Raw genomic sequence first — 22,066 nt, 5'->3', positions numbered from 1 at the left:
TTGAAGTGGGTGATGCCCAGGTCTGCATGTTCCTGAGTGTTAGGGGCCAGCTCTGACTGGCCCTGGGCACCGTGGCTTGGAGATCTCACAGCTGCATGAAGCTTAAAGCAATCTTACCTAATTGCAGTTCCCCATCCCCTGCCCGCATCTCTACCTTCCGCTTTTGTGTCCCTGTCATAGTAAATAGCATCATCACCAGGTTGTCCAACTAGAAACCAGGGACTTTCCAGACTCTTCTCTCTCCCTCATTCCATACAGCCGTCTCATGTGCTATGGGCTCTTTCTCCAAAACCTCTCAAACCTATTCCCTCCCCTCCATTTCCCCTGCCCGGCCCTCTCAGCTCTCCTCAGCCTTCACTGGACACAGCAGCCTCCTGGCTGGTCTTCCCTCAGTCTCACTTCCATCTCTTCTCTCTATGGAGGCAACTGAGCATGCATTTTCTTTTTCTTTTCTTTCTTTCTTTTTTTTTTTTTTGAAACAGAATCTCGCTCTGTCACCAGGTTGGGATGCAGTGGCCTGATCTCAACTCACTGCAATCTCTGACTTCCTGGTTCAAGTGATTCTCCTGCCTCAGCCTCCTGAGTAGCTGGGATTACAGGCACCCATCATCATGCCCAACTAATTTTTGTATTTTTAGTAGAGAAAGGGTTTAACCATGTTGGCCAGGATGGTCTCAATCTCCTGACCTTGTGATCTGCCCGCTTTGGCCTCCCAAAGTGCTGGGATTACAGGAATGAGACACCTCACCCGGCCCCGAGTGTGCATTTTCTAACATCAAAACTGATCATATCAACTGGGCACGGTGGCTGACGCCTGTAATCCCAGCACTTTGGGAGGCTGAGGCAGGCGGATCACTTGAGGTCAGGAGTTCAAGACCAGCCTGGCAAACATGGTGAAACCCTGTCTCTACTACAAATACAAAAATTAGCCAGACATGTTGGTGGGTGCCTGTAGTCCCAGCTACTCAGGAGACTGAGGCAGGAGAATCGCTTGAACTCCGAAGCAGAGGTTGCAGTGAGCTGAGATTGCACCACTGCACTCCAGCCTGGGTGACATACCGAGACTCTGTCTCAAAAATAAATGAATAAATAAATAAAAAAATATCTGATCCCATCATTGCCTGGCTCAGAAGCCATTCCAGCGTACTCCAGAGATGAAAACCACAAGGATTGCATAGCCTTCCATAAATTGTTTCGCACTCTGTCCCCAAGATCGTGACACTCACTGTAACCTATCACTTAGCTTCTCAAACATGCCATACTCCCTCCCATATCGTGTCCTTGAAATATGCTTCTCTCCTGTGCTACTAACCTCCCCTTCCTCGTCCAGACCTCCCCACAGCACCCCTAGCCCCCACTTCTTTCATTCATCAGCTAACTGCTCCTCATTCTTCAGTTTCTACTTCTCCCTGAGGGCAGATCTGATTTCCTCAAAGAGGGAAGACGTCCCTGCTGTTGGTTCCTCCATAGCAACTCCTCTTTTGTAATATCTGGAATTCACTACCTTGTGGTGATGTGGTTGTGCCTCTTCCTCCAACAAACATCCACCCACTGAGGGCAGGGCTCACATCTAGATGCTTGCTTTCGTATTCCTAGGATCTAGAATAAGGCTCAGTACTCAGTAGGTGCTGTGCAAATACTTAGTGAGGAGTCAAGAGCCCATGTGCATGGGACAGACAGTGAAGCACAGTTAGAGATTTGAAAGGAAGTCACGCCGTTGGTTACAGCTGTCATCCAGCAAGTAGGGCTTAAGCTTGTTCAGAAAAACAGATAGGGTGTGGCTTAGGCAGGATAAGAAAGCATAAAAAACAAAAGATGGAAAAACATTTTGGGAAAAGTGAGCTAATTAAAGATATGATCAGTGAGTAGAGGAGCCTCAAGTTTTAAGCAAAGCAGACCATTTCCTACACATAAAAATAACAGTAGAAAAATTAAAAAATAATTTATTGCTCACATTTTTGGCTTTGAAGGCCATATAGTTAAGTCGTTGCAACCAGTTCACTCTGCTTTTGTGTTGTGAAAGCAGCCACAGACAAACACATAATCAAATAGATGTGGCTGGGCTCTAAGAAAACTTTACTTCTAAAAACAGACATGGAGTCTGCCATTTCTTGAGAAATTCTTTAATTCCTTGCTTTTACAGGCTAGGCATTAATAAGGTAGAGATGGCAGTTGTCTGGAAACTTTTTCTAAAAGCATTTATGAGTTATAATTTAATGGCAATGTTATCTCTATTAGTTGATCTGTGCTCTATCAGTTTGTCTATCTACTGAATACATACTCCATTTATTTATAAAACTTGATTTGAGATGCTGTTATATAATGATTACAGATTGTACTATTGATATTTACAAATAATCATTAATTTACTCTGAATAGTCTTAAAAACTAGAAAATATCAATCTAAATGCCAGATTTTCATCATTTTGGTCATTAAAATATACAGTAAGAGATTCCTTGATGAAACCCACCATAGACAAGGGAGAGGACAAGGACAGGCTTTGCTCTGGGCTAACCAAATGGGAACATGGAATTTTGCCCACTGATGGTAAGACAGAGCCAGCAGAAGAGGCCAAAAGAGATGAGGTCCACAGTGCAAAAACATGGGCTTGAGAATGACATCAGCGACTGGCTCCAGACTTCAAATACAGGCAGGGGAAGAAAAAAAGGCTTTTGGCTAACAGTTCAGCATCTATCCCAGCATGAACACAAAAAGAAAAAAAATTCTTCTAAAAGAGTCATACAAAATAGATAGGATCAGAGAAGACAGAGGGTGGAATGAGTTCGAACATGAGGAATTCACCAGTGGCCTGCTGAGGACCGTGTGGATTTTAATGCCACTTCAGGACAATAAAAATGAAATGTCCCACCATCTTAAAGGTTTGGGACTTCTAATAGAATAAGCATTTGATTAATGAAAAAACATGTACTATAAGCAACAAGCGATCATAAAGGCTGGTTTTTAACAGCCTAAGTACCTTTGGCATCTTGAGGTCTTTTATCACCTTGTAAATCACCCCTGGAGAGAAATAACCGAAGTGACAAGGCAGACTTCCATTACCAGCCTGTCCACCTTGGCTCTAGATTCTCAAGTATATTGTCCTGGCTAGCACCCTGTGGTGTCGTGCCTTTATTATGGGGAAAGAAGGGCTGGGGCATTGTAGTGGACCTAGTTTTAGTAAATGGCTCTGGACAAATACGCCCCCTCCAAAGGCATTTTCCTTTCCTTCACTGTCTCTGTTCTGTTCTGCGGTCCAGCATGCTTCTGTGGGTGGAATTTAACAGACAGGGTGTCAGCCTGCTAGGGCTCCGCATCTTGTAACTTACAATAACAAACGTTCTGTTCTCCCAGGTTGCTGTGCGGGCTGCCTGTTGTTGAGTTAGGACTCTTCCATGTGCCTTTCATATCCAGACCCAGATTGGAGAGCAGGCCCAGGGACATGTTCCTCTCATGGCATGGAAGGCAAGCTGCACCTGATGAGCTCTTTGGGAGCCACTGGTTGGACACGGTGTACTGGAAGTCTGCTCATGGGTTATTGCCCAAAGCAAGTCAGAAGGCTAAGCTCAGAGTCAGTGAGGGAGGAGGTGCGTTCACCCATAGGTAATCTGAGTCAGGATGAGGAAGGCAGGATGAATTGGAGTCAGTCATTCCATTGACCACACCGAAGATTATGCTTGTAACTACAGAGCCTGAATACCTCATTGACAATCTCTCAGGTCAAAGTGAGCTGTTCTACTCCTGGAAGACATGTACTCACAGGTGGTTTTACTAAAATGTCAGGAAAGAACCCCAACTTTAAAAATTTGAATCGTTTAGATTTTAGCCTTCACCTCAAGCAAATTCTTGGTGAAATAGCTCTTGACTCTTGAGGTATAGTGAAGGAACTGTGCTCAGAAGCTTCTGCACATGGTCTCATGTAGTTCCCACAACAGCCGTGAAAGGTGGTCATTACCCCATTTTCCATATGAACGAACTAAAGTTTAGAGACCACGTTGTATAAAGGCCATCAAGGTAGGGAGTTGGAAATGGGATTTGAACCCAGGTCTGCCTGACTCTAAATGACTATGCTGTGTTAGAGGAATGTCTCAGGGCTTAGCATTAGTGAGAAACTGAAACCCAACATCGGCTTGTACATTTCAATCATTGCCATGTTCACATCCTTTCATCACCAGTGCCACTTCAGAGACTGATCTTAGGGGAAATCTCTTTGATATTTACAAAAGCGTATTCATGTAAGGGTGCTCATGGTGGTCCTATTTGTAATGGAGAAAAATTTGAAATGATATAAAAGATTAAACCTAAGGATGCAATAAGTAATTTGATATATCTGTTAGGCAACTTTAGAATTGTTATTTATACAAATATTTGATGTCATTGGAAGTGTTCACAGTACAAAGGAGAGACTCTAAAACAGTGTGCACAGTATGACCTCACACTGGTAGAAAGAATACTCCAGTATTAATAGAGAACAATTCTGTATAATATGCTTTTAGGTAACCCACTCCCATGCATACCAAAAGTTTATCAAGTTACATATATATGTAAAATATCATACAGAAATAATATATATTTGTTAATACATATGTGTGTAATGTATTTATGTAAATATATATATATTTATTTATTTATAAGTATAGACTAAGACTTTGCCCTCTCACCAACCCACACACCCCCAAAACCAGCCTTTCAGCCAAACTCAAGCTGAGAAAAATTTCATTGATCTGAGCCCTTGCGGCAAACTAACCTTTAGCAAAAATGCCTTCTCTAGGCTCCAATTTGAGGTCCAGGGAAAACAGGTTTGGAAGAGTGAATGATCTTGGGGAAATTACCATTGCTGTAGAATGAAGATTATTACTTGTTCTTTCTTCATAGGCTAGACACACTATTTTTTAAAGCTAGTTGTTTATACTGTTTATAAAGAAATAAATATGCCTCATAGGAAATTTAGAAAACAAAAGTTTTTAATGATAAAAAGAATATATGATCTCATCCCATCTCTTAGACAATAACACTTTTTAATTTTTTTTTAAGACAAGATCTAGCTCTGTTGCCCAGGCTAGAGTGCACTGACATTATCATAGCTCACTGTAACCTCCAACTTTTGGGCTCAAGCGATCCTCCCTCCTCAGCCTCCCAAGTCACTAGGACTGCAGGTGCACACCACTGTACCAGGCTAAATTTTTTACTTTTTATTTCTTGTAGAGACAAGGTCTTACTATTACTATGTTGCCCAGGCTGGTCTTGAACTCCTGCATAAGGGATTCTCCCACCTCAGCCTCACAAATTGCTGGGGTTACAGGCATGAGCCGCTGTGACCTGCCTCTAACATTTGAATTCACATCCTGTGTGTAGAGATATGCACATATAGATGACAGCTGTATACCCATGCATATCTATATCCATGCATGCATACACATGCTTTATCAGGCCTTCACTCCTTAACAGCCTACAGATAGAAAACTTAGAGGAGCAGCAGGGACGTGCTTCCAACATGCATGTACTAAGCTACCTAGCATACAACTTTTAATGGTTTTTGATTTTAAATGGAAAGAATCTTTCAGCGGGAGACATCAAAGGGCCTAAGAAAAAAATGGTTTTGGTATTAAGTGGCTAGTATGCTTGTCAAAAAATGACAAGAAATAATAAAAACTAAACTGAAACAACCACCACCACTACAAAATCCAGAACAATGCACCTCATTTAAAGTGTTTGTGAGGAAGTAGAATTGAGTATCTTTCTCACAAGTAAGTTCTTCTTGAGGCAGAACAGACAAGAAACAAGAACTAGAAGTATTTACAAATCTATGTCAGTGGTAGAAATTTCTCCAGCAGGAAAACAGAGCCTCAGGCTGTGTAATGAAAGTTGTACTGTGAGAGCTAACATTTATTTAGTGGATATTATGTAAAGTCAGCATTCCCCTATGCAAAGCATATTTTGGGGCCATGTTGCAAACAGCAATTTCTGCACTGAGTTGGCCAAATGTGTTCACTAAGGTGCCTACAAGCATTGAATTACTCCAGATCGGGTGTTTCTTCTCCTATTGAAAGGCTGTTTCCTACCTTAATGTCATCTGTTGAGCTCTTCTTGTTTTATAAACGTATGGCTTATTGGATGATCCTAAAGTCATTGAGCCCTTATTATTGTAATTAAGATGGTATTATTAAGATTATTTTTACCTCAGGACTGAAATTACTTTCAATGAACAATTTAGGTCACTGTTACATAGACAAGAATTTAACTTAAAGAGTGAGTAGGTAATAAATGATCTCTAGAATGCTTACAAATATCTACTAACTTTTTAATACAATGCTAAAGCCAAATAACAAGGCAAGGTGCTTCTGTAAGTGTTCTCGGGACCAACCCATTTACCAGTCTGAGTGCAGGCAACCACCATCTCATTTAAACCACAGAAGTTTTGGGAAAATCTTATGCAGTATTATGGGGCTGTACTAGTAAACTGCACACAAAGGAGGCCACATGAATTTGACAAAGATTTAGAGATGGGATTCTGACAGTCACGTTTTATATTAACCAGAAAAAGAGCCACCAAATTCAACCAGAGATGCAATTTTTTTGTTCTTTTCAGCAAAGTTGAATAAAAGTTGTTGATCAAAGAGTGATGAAATTTGAAGATAGAATTTGCCTTAATTTACAGATGAGCCACCAGAGGCTCAGAGGGATGAAGTGTTTTGTTGAAATTACACAGTGGGTGCCATTCCAATGACTTGTGACTCCACACACTGCCTTCTGATATTCATTAGGAAGTCATTTGAAGCAGGAATGCTAAACTCTTTGGAAACATCACTGCTCTCTACTCTTCACCCTTATTGGAAATGCTTTTATTTGGAGAACCTTCACCACCTTCATGGAAACCAAAATGAGGATCTTCAAAGTTCATGTTCCGTGTAGCATTAACCCTACCATGTGCTTCCCTTGCACAGGGAACGCCTCTGTAAGGAAATGGGGAAAAAGAAAAGTATTAAGAAACAATCATTATTCTCAAGGGAAAATGAGAGGCTCTGTTTCTCTTGCCTGAAGTAAAATCGGTGTTATTAGTAGCTGCATTCACAGTGTGAGGAACCACACAGAAAGCCAGTCATTTTGTTTGCTGATGGAGAATTCATGTGTTCCTGCTTTTGACTGATCGTGCCACAGATAATCAACGTGCTGTATCTCCAGCCACCTCACTCTCTAAACTTAAGGAAAATGAAAGTCATGGTTTCAGACCACTTCAGTTTCTTTTCATTTTTCCTGTCTTTGATAATGAAAAAGTGGGCAACTTTATAAAAAATGTCCTAACTGAGTAGCTGAAATCACTGATTATTTTTCAGGTATCTAGTTTCATTCTCTCAGTAAAGAACACATGAGTGATAGGAATGTGACTCATATATAATTCCCTCTTTTTTCTGTTATGTAAACATTCCAAAAAAGGGAAACATTAAAAATTGAACCCAGAGAAGACGCATCTATCGTTATGAATTATGATTTCGTGGCAGTCACTGCAGGAGAGAACCTGTCTCTCTTATCCTGATGGTACTTGCGATAAAATACAAGAGTATGTGGCACCACTGTCCTTGATAAATTGAGCACTAGAAAAGCCATGAATGTGAAATTATCTAGCACATGATAAATCTGCTGTAATAAATAAAAAACGAATAGTCAGAAGAAGTAGGAACTGCGTGAAGTAAACTTTGCTTCAAATGCTGCCTATCTGACTTTGGGCAGGAATCCTGGCTCTCTGAAGACTGCAGAATCGGGCTCTTTAGGTCATGATTACCACCACAGAAGCCCTTGCCTAAAAAGAAAACGTTATGGAGTCACAAGTTTCACCTTAAAAATGTGCCAAAGGGATGTGTCAGGATGAATGTGGAGTTGGTTGAAAATTCGTTATTACCTTCTCATTGTCAGGAATGGCATGATCTTCCAGTTGACATCCTGGGAGGCTGTTAAACTTAGGCACAAGATGAATCTTTTAAACATGCTCTCAATTTGCCTCTGCAAAACCTACTTTGGTCTTCAGGCAGAAATGAATGTCATATTTTAAAGTATGTCGAAAATTTCTAGAAAGCATCATCAGAAAGCCCTAATGCTCCCCTTCATCATTAAGCTTATCAACAAAGATCTAGTAAACACTCCAAAACTAGCAGCTCTCTAAATGCTGTTATGGCAACAAATGGAAAATTTAAATTTATTTAAAATAATTATAATAATTCTCAGATAAACCACAGGATTCAGAAGTCTGTTCATAATATTTTCCAGTTGTTGAGAAGGTAACCCTCTTGTAGATTGAGTAAGAGTTAAATTAAGTGATAGCCCATCGTGTTCTAACAGGACCTCCAGCGCCTCCATAGGCCATAACTGGGCAGATCAATATGAGGTGCTTCCCGCTCAGCTTGGGCTTTTCAAAGGTTGAGCTGGCAGGAATGGCTAAGCCTGCAGGGAAGGCACACCAGACACAGGAATGGGGTGTGGAAGGTCAGCAAAGAAGAAGGAGAAATAAAATGATTCTCTGATATTAAAGGTAAGCTGCTTATATTTGTTTAAAATCTTGGCCAGGCACAGTTCCTCACACCTATAATCCCAGCACTTTGGGAGGGCGACACAGGCAGATCACCTGAGGTCAGGAGTTTGAGACCAGCCTGGCCGACATGGCAAAACCCCGTCTGTACTAAAAATACAAAAATTAGCCAGGCACGGTGGCGGGCACCTGTAATCCCAGCTACTTGGGAGGCTGAGGCAGGATAATTGCTTGAACCCAGGAGGCCGAGGTTGCAGTGAGCCGAGATTGTGCCACTGCACTCCAGCCTGGGAGACACAGCCAGACTCTGTGTCAAACAAAAACAAAAACAAAAACAAGAAAATCTTTCCATCATGTTATTCAATGTTTTTAAAAGCACCATTTCTTATAGCCTGATACATTTCAAATGGCCCCCCTCCCCCAGGGATCTCTGTTGCTCTCTCCTCATTTTCCATTGGCTCTGGTCTTTGTGATAAATCACAGCGGAATTGAGTACATGGAATCATTTATTTGTAGCCCTTCTGCTCCCCCCTAATCCAAGCCTGCTGAATCCAAGCCTGTGGACCATTCTGTGTTCCTTGCTTCAGTGGCAAGATATGACAATGTGGAAAATCTAGAAAAGTCTGGCTTCCTTGAGTTTATTATAAACATCAATGCTGTTAGGGAATCAGAAGAGGACTCCAGGAAGCAAAGAGAAGAAAAGGGTTCCTTCTCTCCCATTTCCAAGACTGGAAGAGCCCCTCTGTGTGGAGCAGGGCACGCTAGTGTTAGGTAGGGGTTCCTAGAGAGGAAAGGCCTGCTTTTTGTCTATCAGCCACAGCTCTGGGTTGTCTGCAAATCCTGAGAAAGCTGTGTGAGATCTGAGAGCAGAGATGACCTCTGTCTGGAAAGAGTGGTGAGGAGGTGGAGGGAGAGGGCTGCAGAGAGCCTGGGCATAAATGCCATAGAAACAGTCATGAAGTCTCCCATAATGTTGGGTGGCACAGAAATGTAAGGCCAGATCCTGTGTCTCCATCTGTGGTATAGAAGCAGTCAAGAGATCCACCAACCAGAAAGAGAACACATGTACAGAAGTGTGTGACCATAGGTGGCATGTGTGTGTGTGTGGATGAGGGAGCACCCCAAGAGGATGGCAACACCTCATTGGATGCTGAAGTGAACAGATGACATCTAGGACCAGGTGCTCCCCCAAACGATGGTGCCCTGGAACTTAGATACAACTTCTAGAAAGGTAGGGAGGAAATACTGACATTGATTTTTCTTTATTCCAATAGAATCACAAGCTAACTATTTAAAAAAAATAAGAAACACAACTTATTCACATTAATTTCTGGACTGAGGCTTATATCCACAAATGCATTTTAACTTTAAAGAGCTTAATGAAGAGCTTACTTTCTTAGGGTCTAGTGACGTACATATCTGATTGCTCATGTGGGAGGCTGCATGGTGCACTGGAAAGACGTTAAGTCAGAGAAGCACAAGAAGACATTGAGTTCTGTTCTGCTACTTATCTTCTCTTAGTCTCAGGTTTTTCCTTTTTTTTTTTTTTTTTTGAGATGGAGTCTTGCTCTTTTGCCAGGCTGGAGTGCTGTGACGCGATCTCGGCTCATTGCAACATCTGCCTCCAGGGTTCAAAAGATTCTCCTGCCTCAGCCTCCTGAGTAGCTGGGATGCCCAGCTAATTTTTGTGTTTTTAGGAAAGATGGGGTTTCACCACATTGGTCAGGCTGGTCTCGAACTCCTGACCTCATGATCCGCCCTCCTGGCCTCCCAAAGTGCTGGGATTACAGGTGTGAGCCACTGTGTCCTGCCATGGTCTCAGGTTTCTCACATGCAAATGAACAGTTTGGACCTGATGATCTCTGAGGACCCTTCCAGCTCTGACAATGTGATTCTTTGAGCTGAATTGTTGGTAGTGTTACCAACAGATGAGATGAGATGTTGGATACGAAGCACCTAGCTCGAAGCTTGGCACTTATGTGGTCAAAAAAATACTAATTCCTGGTATCCTCCCAGTGGTATTATCTAGTGAGCCTTCTTTCAAATTCAAAGGTTTTATTTCTCAGATATAATTTACATGAAAGGCTGCGATTTTCTCCTTTCTCTGAGTTCCAAGTGCAGGTTTTGTTCTGAAGAAGTCACACAATGGACTGATTTGTCAGTGTATTTGTTTCCAAGGATTTCCCTTCTACAGTTCTTTTCATAAAAGTGGCACTGGTTGACCTGAATTCATGACCAGGCTGAGACAGGGCTTTCTGCAACCCTGTTGAGGCCAATCTCGCTGTCTGCTTCTATTGCATTCTTCAATAGGACACTTAGTCCATTGGGCCAGTGCACCATGCCAAAAGGAGTTACTAAATTGTTAAAGTGGGCCCTCAGCGAGTTCACGTAGCTAGAGGGAAATGCCAGGTCATCCCAGAGGCTGAGGGTCTATCGAAGTTAGTGCTTGAAGGTGCTGTTGCATTGGCAGTGCATCACACGATACAGGGTTTTCACGTCTGCTTTGAATACAACTTTTTCCTGCAGGGCTGCTAGTGTCCGAGCCTTTTCTTTTTCTGTTAGAAACCTTCAACAAACTACTCTCTAAGGGGACAGCGTTTCTAATAGGGGATACTTTTGACGGAGCTGGCTGAAGAAAGCAAATTGTGTGATGGCTGAGAGAGGATCCTATCACCCTTTATTGCACCATGCTCTTTATCTCTTCATTTACAACCACCTTCTCATTGGCCTCTTCATCACTGTATTTTGAACACATAACTGGTCTTTTACCCACATACAGCGTCCTGCACCTGCTGGGGCTGAGCTGCAGTATGTAGGGGCTCACAACGATGGTGTTTTGCTTCGCTTTTCAGACTCAAAATACCTCAGCCAGGAGCCGCAGCTGGTTTCTTTCAAAGTGGTTTGCAGATCCCCTTTATCCTAATGTGCCTGGGGTGCCCAGTGAATGCAGGTTTTGAAGATCCCATTCCAGATCCCCTGATTCTCCAGATCCCCTGATTCAGAATCTCTGCACTTTCACCTAACACCTTGATGCTGGAGACACCACTCACTCATTCCCTTCTACGCCTCTGTCTCACTGCTAGGAGCCACCTCAGCTAACTCATGCATCTCTTTGTAGGTGACTCTTTTAGTTGTTTTCTTTGCCAGCAGAAGCTGGGATAGATTTTCTGAGAAGTTCACACGTCTCATTTCAGTACGCTCATACCTCTAGCACACTGTGGTTTTACCATAAGCACTTAGACAATGGCCACGGATTTAACATAACCAAGCGTGCAGTTCTAGCTCTCATCATACATACGCTTCCACCAAAGTTGTAATCTGTGTAACCATAGCGTTTCTTGTGCTTTTTCACCTGTTACTTTCTATTACTTAACAGCCCATGTGAGGAAATGATTGTCAATGAGTGCTGGGAGTATCACACTGTTGTACTTTTTGACAGAGTAGGCTGCTCTGGAACCTGTATCGGTCTGGCTGCCTGGTGCATTTGCTGGCCAAGCATTTCTGTTTTTCTTTTCTTTTTTTCTTTCTTTTTTGTTTCTGAGATGGAGTCTCACTCTGTGGCCCAGGCTGGAGTGCAGTGGCATGATCTCAGCTCACTGCAACCTCTGCCTCCCGGGTTCAACTTTTGTATGTTTAGTAGAGATGGAGTTTGACCATATTGGCCAGGCTGGTCTTGAACTCCTGACCTCAAATGATCCTCACGCCTCGACGTCCCAAAGTGCTGGGATTACAGGCATGAGCCACCACACCTGGCCCTGGCCAGGCATTTCTTACTGATGATCTGAGTTGTTCCATCTTACTCTGTTCCCTCTTAGTATTTCCTGGTTACTAACATGCCCTGAAGCTGCATTTGGATCAATTTAATACCACTGTTGTTTCCAGTTGTCACCTCCCAACATATGGCAGTTACTCCAGTCTCCTGCTCTTGCTTATCCTTGAAATGCATCCCAGCCAGTTAGGCATCTCTGCTTCTGAGACAGGAGGCTGAGAATTCCACCATGTTCAAGGAAATGGCCCTTAGGCACTGTCTAAGGGGACCATATAGGCAGTCTGATAAAGTCACATCTAAGAAAAACATTTCAGAAAGCGTCAACTAGCACACGTTTGATTATAGAGGAAGCCAATTATGCTCAAACACTAATCAATTCATTTTTAAGGATGTTATGATACAGTCATGCATGTGCTTCTTTCCCAATGCATTAAGTAAAGGGAAACAGCTGTGACTGAGATGATCTTTGTAAATTTGAAGAGCTAGTGATCATAAATGATATTTTGAGATAACTAAAAATTATACTAATGTGAAAATATCTGTAATTTGTATTGGAACAATATCACATGTACGGTTAGTAGTATTGTGGTTTATGACTTACATTCATAATTGGAGGAAGTGCTATACATTTTAGTTAAAGATTATAGGAAATAAAGATTCATTCTTTCATTAAATTCATGATCCCCTCAACTGATTTCTAAGAACCCCTGATCTAGCTCAGTCTCCCAGTTCTACCTGGGAACAAAGACTCTGAGACATAAACTGGATGCCAGGATCACACTCCTGTTTGCCAGGTAGGATTGACTCTCGGATCCCTTCACCCATGCTTCTTTCTGCTGTGCTCCCCACTCCTGTTGCTGAATCACGAGATGGACTTCAGTGGTGATTCTGCTTCGTGATCCTATTTATAGTTCCAATGTTTTTGTGTTACATTTGATCCCAGCAATTCTATACAATTCCTTTTCTCTGACGTGCTTTAATTCTGATTGAAGGTCAGTGCTGGGTGCATGCCATACTCCATTTCTCCTGGAATATGATGGCAAGTTCCCTAATAATTTTTTTCATTCTTATCGATCAAAGTACCATGCTCCTACTTATTTAGAGGGAAATAAACAAAATGATAGCAGGAAGCGTGTTTTTCTTTTGGGTAGTGTGGATCTGAAGATTGTATTACAAAATTTGATCAATATATGAAATATAGAGAAAAACCAGAAGCGATCAACCAAATTAACAGAGCCTTCTGAGGCAAGAGTCATTGGGAGACTATGGAAGAGCTAGAATACACTTCGCAGAATGGATTTCAGTCTCTCAGAGGCTCCAATTAGGAAAAGTATTTCCTGAAGCAGACTGGATTCTGTGGGATCAACCACATTTTATAGTACTCCAATTGTTTGCATTTGGAATTCTCCCAATCATTTCACCATTTTTGGAATATTTTTAGATTGGAGTCAAAGATACTATATTAATCTTCAGATCTTGTGTTGTTACTTAATTTTTCTTATATGTAATTTTATCTCCTTAACTAGGCTACCTGCATTTTGAGATTAGGAAACTAATAAGAAGTGTTGCATTTCTCTGCATCTTTCACAGCCTTTATAATGGTGTTTGGCTGCAAGTTTATGTACACAGTGCACTGCGGAAAGAGCCTTTGCTTTCCACCCAGACACACAAGGAGCAAATCCCATCTTCACTTCCTATTTCTTGCCAGGTATTAATCCAGCTAGCTATGCCCCAGTTTCCTTACTAAGTAATACCTACTTATGCAGGTGCTTTAGTAGAATGATACAGGGCAGAAGGTGGTTAAGACAATACATGGCTCACAGCAGGGGTTAGAAGAGACAACTATTATTAATTAGGGTTCCATAAATATGTGTGATTTGGTGCTCTTACTAGCTAGTGTCCAGGGGGCCTCTCTTGTACATTTTCTTGTAGTAGTCTTAGAAAATTGGAGCTAAATAAGGTGAAAGCCTGCAGAGAGACGCAGCACGGAGCATTCCCATACATTTTAGCGACTGTTTCTTGTGGATGTGTCATGTCTATTTGTCTCCTTCCTCTTTCAAAGAATTGATGCCATCCAGCATTGGTGTGTTTTCTCTTCAGTTCTCAGAGCCCTGCTTACTAAGTCAGTGAAATTGTTTATATCGCTTTCAAAGGGCCAAGAAGTGAAACCATTTGAAAAGAGATAGGATTATGTTGGGGTTTTAGAAAGGTGACATGTAACACTAATTTTTTCCATCTTGCATTCACAATGTATTGAGAGAGGACCCAGAAGACAGATAAATGGAGATCAAAATTTTAAAAGATTTGTTATGTATTTTGAAAATTCTAATCATGCCAAAGAAGATGACTTTAGCTCTATGGTCTAACACTTCCCCTAGGTCTACGCTAAGGCTTCTCAAAGCAAAGAAGAGCAAAGCAAAGCAAAACAAAGGAAAACAGAACAAAATTGGAGGTTGTCCCCCCGCACATGCAGACAGAGCTTGCCCTGAAAAGCCATCCTCACAGTGGATAAAAAAGCATCCTCTCTCCAGGCTCACACATTGAAGAGAACTCTCTCCAGGCTCACACATTTGAAAAGAGAGAGGGGATGGCATTCTGCTAATCATGCTGTTTCTTCTCCCACACTCAATGGTAAGATCAGTCTCTCTTCCCAGAAGGAATTTTAAAAAGAGGCAGAGAAGTGCTAAGCATCTTCTAGCTGAGTGGTACTCGACGTGTGGTCCCAGGCCAGCAGCATCACCTCAGCTGGGGATTCATCTGTGGCCTCATCCTGGATCTGTGACTGCTATGATGGTCCAGAGTCCAGGGATCTGAGTTCCACCAAGCCTTCTGGGCATTCTCCCTCAGTGGCCCTTAACCCAGGGTCCAGGGATCTGAGTTCCGCCAAGCCTTCTGGGCATTCTCGCTCTGTGGTCCTTAACCCAGGGCCCAAGGATCTGAGTTCTGCCAAGCCTTCTGGGCATTCTTGCTCTGTTGCACATCAGCATTTCTTAAGAAGATTTTAAAATTATCCATGTTCGAGACCCACAGGCAGAAATAATTTATAAATTGAAATTCCTTAGGCTAAGGGCAAGGGATTCACACATTTTGCAGGTGCTTTGGATAATTCTCAGGTGCAGGCAGTGCCCAGGGCTACAGCATGGTCCAGCCCAGTCCATGGAAACAGGAGTCCTGGGCACAGAGCAATGGGCAGACGCTGGCGGTGACTTCAAACTCGCAGTCCTGCCTCTAGGGTGTGTCCTTTCCTCCTGCCTCAGCACCTGGCCTTGAGAACATTATGAAGTCACCTGAGACACAATTAGATCTGGTGACAATGAACAGTGTGAGATGGTGAGTTTTTGAGGCACAGAAAGCTCAAATACCACTGACACCTCTAAACTTGTCAGTTAAACTGTGGACTGCGTTGTTTCAAGCCGTCACAAAATCCAAAGTAGGCAGACATTACCTAATGTATTTTGAAGAGATAATTTTCACATCCTTGAAAGGAATCCAGACTGAAGACTGCCTTCGTTGGCACCTGAGATGACCCCTCAGAGAGCCAGTGAAAATGTAGAAAAGACACAGAAGCCTTAAAGTTTTTACATAAGTTATACTTAAAAAAAAAAAAAGATGGAAAGATAGGCTGTGTAGCCAAAGAGAAGAATGTTCTTTAGAAAGAGTGAATTACAAAAGGGACATGAACGCATGGGGTATTAGAGTTAAGTGCTGACAGTATTCTGATGATGGGAAAATTGAGACTAAGATTAGTGATATGGTTTGGCTCTGTGTCCCCATCCAAATCTCATCTTGAATTCTAGTTCCCACAATCCCCACGTGTTGTGGAAGTGGCCTGGTGGGAGGTAATTGAATCATGGGCGTGGTTACCCCCATGCTACTCTTCTTGTGATAGTGAGTACGTTTTCTGAGATCTGATGGTTTCGTAAGGGGCTTTTCCCCTTTTGCTCAGCACTTCCCCTTCCTGCCACCATGTGAAGAAGGAAGTGTTTGCTTCCCCTTTTGTCATGATAGTAAGTTTCTGGAATCCTCCCCAGTCCTGAGGAACTATGAGTCAATTAAATCTCTTTTCTTTCTAAATTACCCTGTCTCTAGTATGTGTTTATTAGCAGCATGAGAATGGACTAATACAACTAGTCTTGACTTTCTGGGGGCCCTGAATGAAAAGCAGCTTTGTATTTGTGCTTCCTCATAAAGGGCCCATTGACTGTAAAGAAAAGCATCATGGGCCACATGAAAAACTGCTTAATTTTTCAGACATGGGCAAACCTTTTCATTTGCTCCAATTTTCAGAAGAGTAGGACACTAAAACATGATGAATACAACATCTAGACTTAATTCTATATTATGTGAAAAGTAGTAAAAAGAATGAAGGATAGAAAAAAAGAAGTGCTAAGGGCCAAAGAAATGGAAGAAAAGAGAAAAGGAGAGAGAAAAAAGAATAGAGCATGATAACAGATCAATAGAGAAAAACACAAAGACAGAAGAAGAGAAAAAGGAAGGTACAAGACAGATGTGGGAATTGGGATAAGATGATGAGTAGTCAGTATGAGGTGTTAGGAAATGGCCTCTTGGGTTGACTTGGTCCCTGGCCTTCAGTCCATTACAAATCCTCCCAACACACATTGAAATGAGTAACTCTTTGGCTTGTGTTCAGAGATATTTCACTCTTCCTCATTTTTAGCTTTCAGAGATGCTGCACTGAAAGGGATGTCATAATAACCCCACAGAGTATAAATTACTCCATGAACTGCAGTGTCAGTGATGAGAGCAATATTAATTTCAGGTCCAAATGAAATCAAACAAAGGGTTAGGTCTACCTATGTACTGAAAGTTTCCTTGTCTGACTCCAAGACTCTGGTGTTGAAATTCATTGATCATTTGGAAAAGAGGCCTTCTGCAAATTCGATACACATCTGAAAAGCAAAAATGACATGGTATTCCTGCAGACTGCTGCCAGTAAAATGCTGAGTGAACACTGATAAAATTAATGTGCCTTCAGACTTGCACAGTGCACCTCTCACTGTCTTGAGGATCAGCCCTAAATAGGGGTTATTTTAGCAGCACGTCTGCTGGTTGTGGAACTTGAGTCATGGCTCCTTACTAATCCCCTGCCACTGGAGATTATTCCAGCAGCATGCTTTGGAGTGGCAGGTGGAATCCAACCCATCCATCATGCAGCTAGGCCCAATTTTCTTTTCTGATTTCCTTGGCCGACTTTGGGGATTCCTTAAGGAAACTGTGTGGCACTTGCTATCCTTGGGAGATTATTAGAGGCTGATTACCAATCTAGGTATCTCAGAGAAATCTGATTTATGTACTTGAAATTTTCTATTTCCTGGACCTCATGATTTGGTGAAATAAGATCAAAGTGACAAGTCAGTCAGGAGATAACTTTTAAATCAGTGGTAATTTTTAGTGTTCCTGTGTTTACTTTATGACATTAGGTAAATAAATTCTAAACATACTTAGTTTACCATTTGAATCCCCTGTCATATACTGTGCTTCCAGTAATCACAGGGTCATGTACTGGCCTTGGGGTTGCCTACATAAATAACAGAGCCTGGGCAACCTGTTCACAGGTTTAGTTCTCGGGAGCAACACAGCCGTGATTTTTAACCAGAGATATCTGTGTTCAAAGCTGGTACTTTAAAACACTTTACCAGCTGGGCATGGTGGCTCACTCCTGTAATCCCAGCACTTTGGGAGGCCGACGCAGGTGGATCGTGAGGTCAAGAGATCAAGACCATACTGGCCAACATGGTAAAACCCTGTCTCTACTAAAAATACAAAAATTAGCTGGGCATGGTGGTGTGCACCTGTAGTCCCAGCTACTTGGGAGGTTGAGGCAGGAGAATCGCTTGAACCAGGAAGGTGGAGGTTGCAGTGAGCTGAGATCATCCCGCTACACTCCAGCCTGGTGGCAGAGCGAGACTCCATCTCAAAAAACAAAAAAAGAAAAAAAAAACACTTTATCATTCTGTCTCTTTATATACACATTATATACTCTGGAGGTAGAATCTAGAGTCCATGAAAAAGATTACAAATAATAAATGAAATATTTAGAATAATGACTAACACACAGTGGCCATTCAGTATGTAATAGTTTTCCTTATAATAATTGTTATATCACATTTTTCAGAATATAGATTGGGAAAAAGCTTCTGAGTGACTAAGTATATCACACAAAATCTATGGATTACAATTTATGGGGCTATTTTAACTTATTCGCATTTCGAATACATGTTCTTATCTGGTTTCTAGGGCCACTGATTAGAAGCAGCAAATTAGGACAGAAAAGAGGGACTGTTACAGAAAAGGAGAGTGGTAAGTGTGAGAAATGGTGGCTAAAGGCTATTAGTGGTTTTGTGAAAACTACAAAATTATAACATTGGGAACATAAACTGAAACATTAAGAAAAACAGCCCACTGGAATCACTTCGTTTAGGAGTAAGATAAACACTAGTTCAATAATCCCTGAGGACAATTCAGTCCTAACTGTGTTCCTGGATCCATCATCTGCAACATTTCTTGTGGTGTGTTCTGCTGGTAACGAATTATTTCTTCATTTATATGTCTGAAAAACACGATTTTACCTTGATCTTTGAAAGATATTTTCTCTGGTAGAGAATTTTAGGTTGACTTTTTTCCTTTCAATCCTGGAGAGATTTTGCTCCTCTGTCTCCTCCCTACCCTTGTTTGAGATGAGAGATAGACGGCCATCCTTATCTTCATTCCTCTGTGTAGAATCTGACTAGGCAGGCGCGGTGGCTCACACCTGTAATCCCAATACTTTGGGAGGCCGAGGCGGGCAGATCACAAGGTCAGGAGCTCAAGACTAGCCTGTCCAACATGATGAAACCCCGTCTCTACTGAAAATACAAAAAAAAAAAAATCAGCTGGGCGTGGTGGTGGGTGCCTGTAGTGCTAGCTACTTGGGAGGCTGAGGCAGGAGAATTGCTTTAACCTGGGAGGCAGAGGTTGCAGTGAGAGGAGATTGCACCACTGCATTCCCATCTTGGCGACAGAGCAAGACTCCTCAAAAAAAAAAGAAAAAAATATATATATATGTATACATGACTTCCCCTCTCCCACATCTCCTGGCTTTCAGCGTCTTCTTTTTATTTCTGGTTTGAGCAATTTGGTTTTCACATGTCTTGGTGTCGTTTTCTTCTTGGTTCTTGTGCTTGGGGCTAAACTTCTGGGACCTGTGGTTTTAATACTTCTGCTTTTTCCATCTTTGAGGATTTTAATTCCATGCATATTGGACTACTTGGAGTAGTCTCACATTCTGTGATTAGCCCCACTAATGCTCTCAGTTTTTTTAACTATTATTTTTTCTATGTTACCTTATGGAGTTTTTATTGTCACACTTTCAAATTTACAATTTTTTTCCTGCAATGTCTAATCTGCTGTAATTTCCACTTTGTGTATTTTTTGACCTTAGGAAACTGTAGTTTTCTTCCCTAAAAGTTCAGTTTGGGCCTTTTTAATCTCTCATGCCTCTACTTAACCTTTTGAAGATGCGGGATATAGCAATAATTGCTTCGTAAATGTTCCTTTTTGACCATTCTGGCATCTGTGTCAGCTCTGCTGTTGGCTTGCACTGTGTGGCCCCTGCAGACTTCAGGCTGGTTTCCTTTGTGCCCTTTCTCACAAAGCTCATGCATGGATTTCCAGCACGTGTGTGAGTAAAACCCAAATCAGACGTACTTCTGGTTAGCTCCGGAATCCTGTTAATGGATAAACCTGTGTCCGTATCAAGTGGAGGGAGAGAAAATTATTTGTGTCTTCAGGGTCATCTCCTGGTGTTACTGAGAAATACTTCCAGAGAGTCTTTGGGCCGCTGTGAACCGCTGTAGCTATGTCCACCCAACTCCACCATCATCAACTAGACAGTGAATCATTGTGTTCTTTTCCACGATACAAAATGCCTGATATGACCTGAGTTTTAGACATCGTCCCAACCTCCACGCATGTAGAATAATGGGTACAATGTGTCTGTTAGTGCATGAATAAATTCATATAAAATTGTGACTATGCATTCAGGAAGAGTATTCATGGGGAATATTTAATGCATGCCATCTGATACAGAGACACTAAGTTCCTCCAATATGTTTGCAATGCTTTGGGGGCAAGGATTACATCTTTATCACCTTCTTTAGTTCAGTGGTTGGCAATAGCATAGGTACAAAGGACAAATGCATTAGTGCATTATGGCCACACCGAGCAGCGTATTCACACTGGTAATGTTTACTGAAAGAAACATTAAATATCACACCTCGATATTATTAAGGAAACTAACTGGATACACTATTTTCAAGGCTCGATGAAAATGTGAGGTACCTTGTTCAAAAATTATTAAGAATCCTAAGACTTTGAAGTAGAGCATTAAACCAAGTGCCTGTCTCTGCAGCCACACTGATCATGTAGCCGTGGAGCTGGTCTTGCCCAGAAATCATAGTTTACAACAACCTACTGTACAGTTCAGAATAGTTAGAAGATAATCATTCAGGTGTTTCTAGCATAAAAAACAGACAAGGCCGGGCGCGGTGGCTCACGCCTGTAATCCCAGCACTTTGGGAGGCCGAGGCGGGCGGATCACGAGGTCAGGAGATCGAGACCATCCTGGCTAACACAGTGAAACCCCGTCTCTACTAAAAATACAAAAAATTAGCCGGGCGTGGTAGTGGGCGCCTGTAGTCCCAGCTACTCGGGAGGCTGAGGCAGGAGAATGGCGTGAACCCGGGAGGTGGAGCTTGCAGTGAGCCGAGATCGCGCCACTGCGCTCCAGCCTGGGCGACAGAGCAAGACTCCGTCTCAAAAAAAAAAAAAAATAAAAAACAGACAAATATTTAAGGTGTTGGATACTCAATTACATTAGTTTCATTTTTACAAATTATATGAATGCATTAAATTATCACATGTACTACCAAAATATGTACCTCCATTATGTATCAGTAGAAAATTAAAATTTTTATTAATGGAGAAAAAAATGAAGTCCCTGATTAAAAGTGCTAGAAATGAGAATTTAGACCTTAAAAAGCAGCTAAAAATTTAAAAGGAAAGTTTTGGCAACAAGCCAACCTCAGAAAGCATGAGACCCAAATTCAAAGAACGAACTATGCAAATTTCTGGCTCACAGCAAAGTTGCACATGTGCAAGGGAGATCTATGAAGCCTAGTGAAAAAGCAGAAAGAAAAAATTTAAAAACTGTAGAAAGTAAAACCCAATTTCAAATACAAAAAACAAAACAAAACAAAACAATACCTCACAGATTTCTAAGTTGCTGAAGACAATGTAATATTTCCTCCCAAGACCAAGAAGAAGTTGATTTGAAAAGAGCAATTACTATACAGACTAGTGTTATATACCATTGGTCTAGTTAGATTTGCTGCGCTTAATGTTACTATTACGTAAAGTTAGTAGTTAGGGTCTCGGACATTTAAAATAAAAAAAATGTAGGTACTATGATGGCAAATATTGGGTTTCATATTGCAGAACAGTTGAAGTCATATTTCACTATTGATTGAATATGCCATGGATATGTGAGCATCTTGAGTTGGTTGCACGACTTTTACACTTCCATTCTGAATGCAAAAACTTAAAGCTTTATGCTTAAATTAAATAATGTGGCTAAGATTGTTAACACGAGCATATGAAACTCAGCTCCTTGAAATAGCCCACCTCAAAAGATGCTTGCTTTGGGGGAGCTGAATAATTTTCTGGGGACACATCTTTTCTTTGTTTGACTTGTTTGGTTCAAAAAAAAAGCATTCATATA

This window comes from Gorilla gorilla, chromosome 3, assembly GCF_029281585.2.
Source record: "Gorilla gorilla gorilla isolate KB3781 chromosome 3, NHGRI_mGorGor1-v2.1_pri, whole genome shotgun sequence".
NCBI lineage: Eukaryota > Metazoa > Chordata > Mammalia > Primates > Hominidae > Gorilla > Gorilla gorilla.
This window is presented reverse-complemented; position numbering follows the sequence as displayed.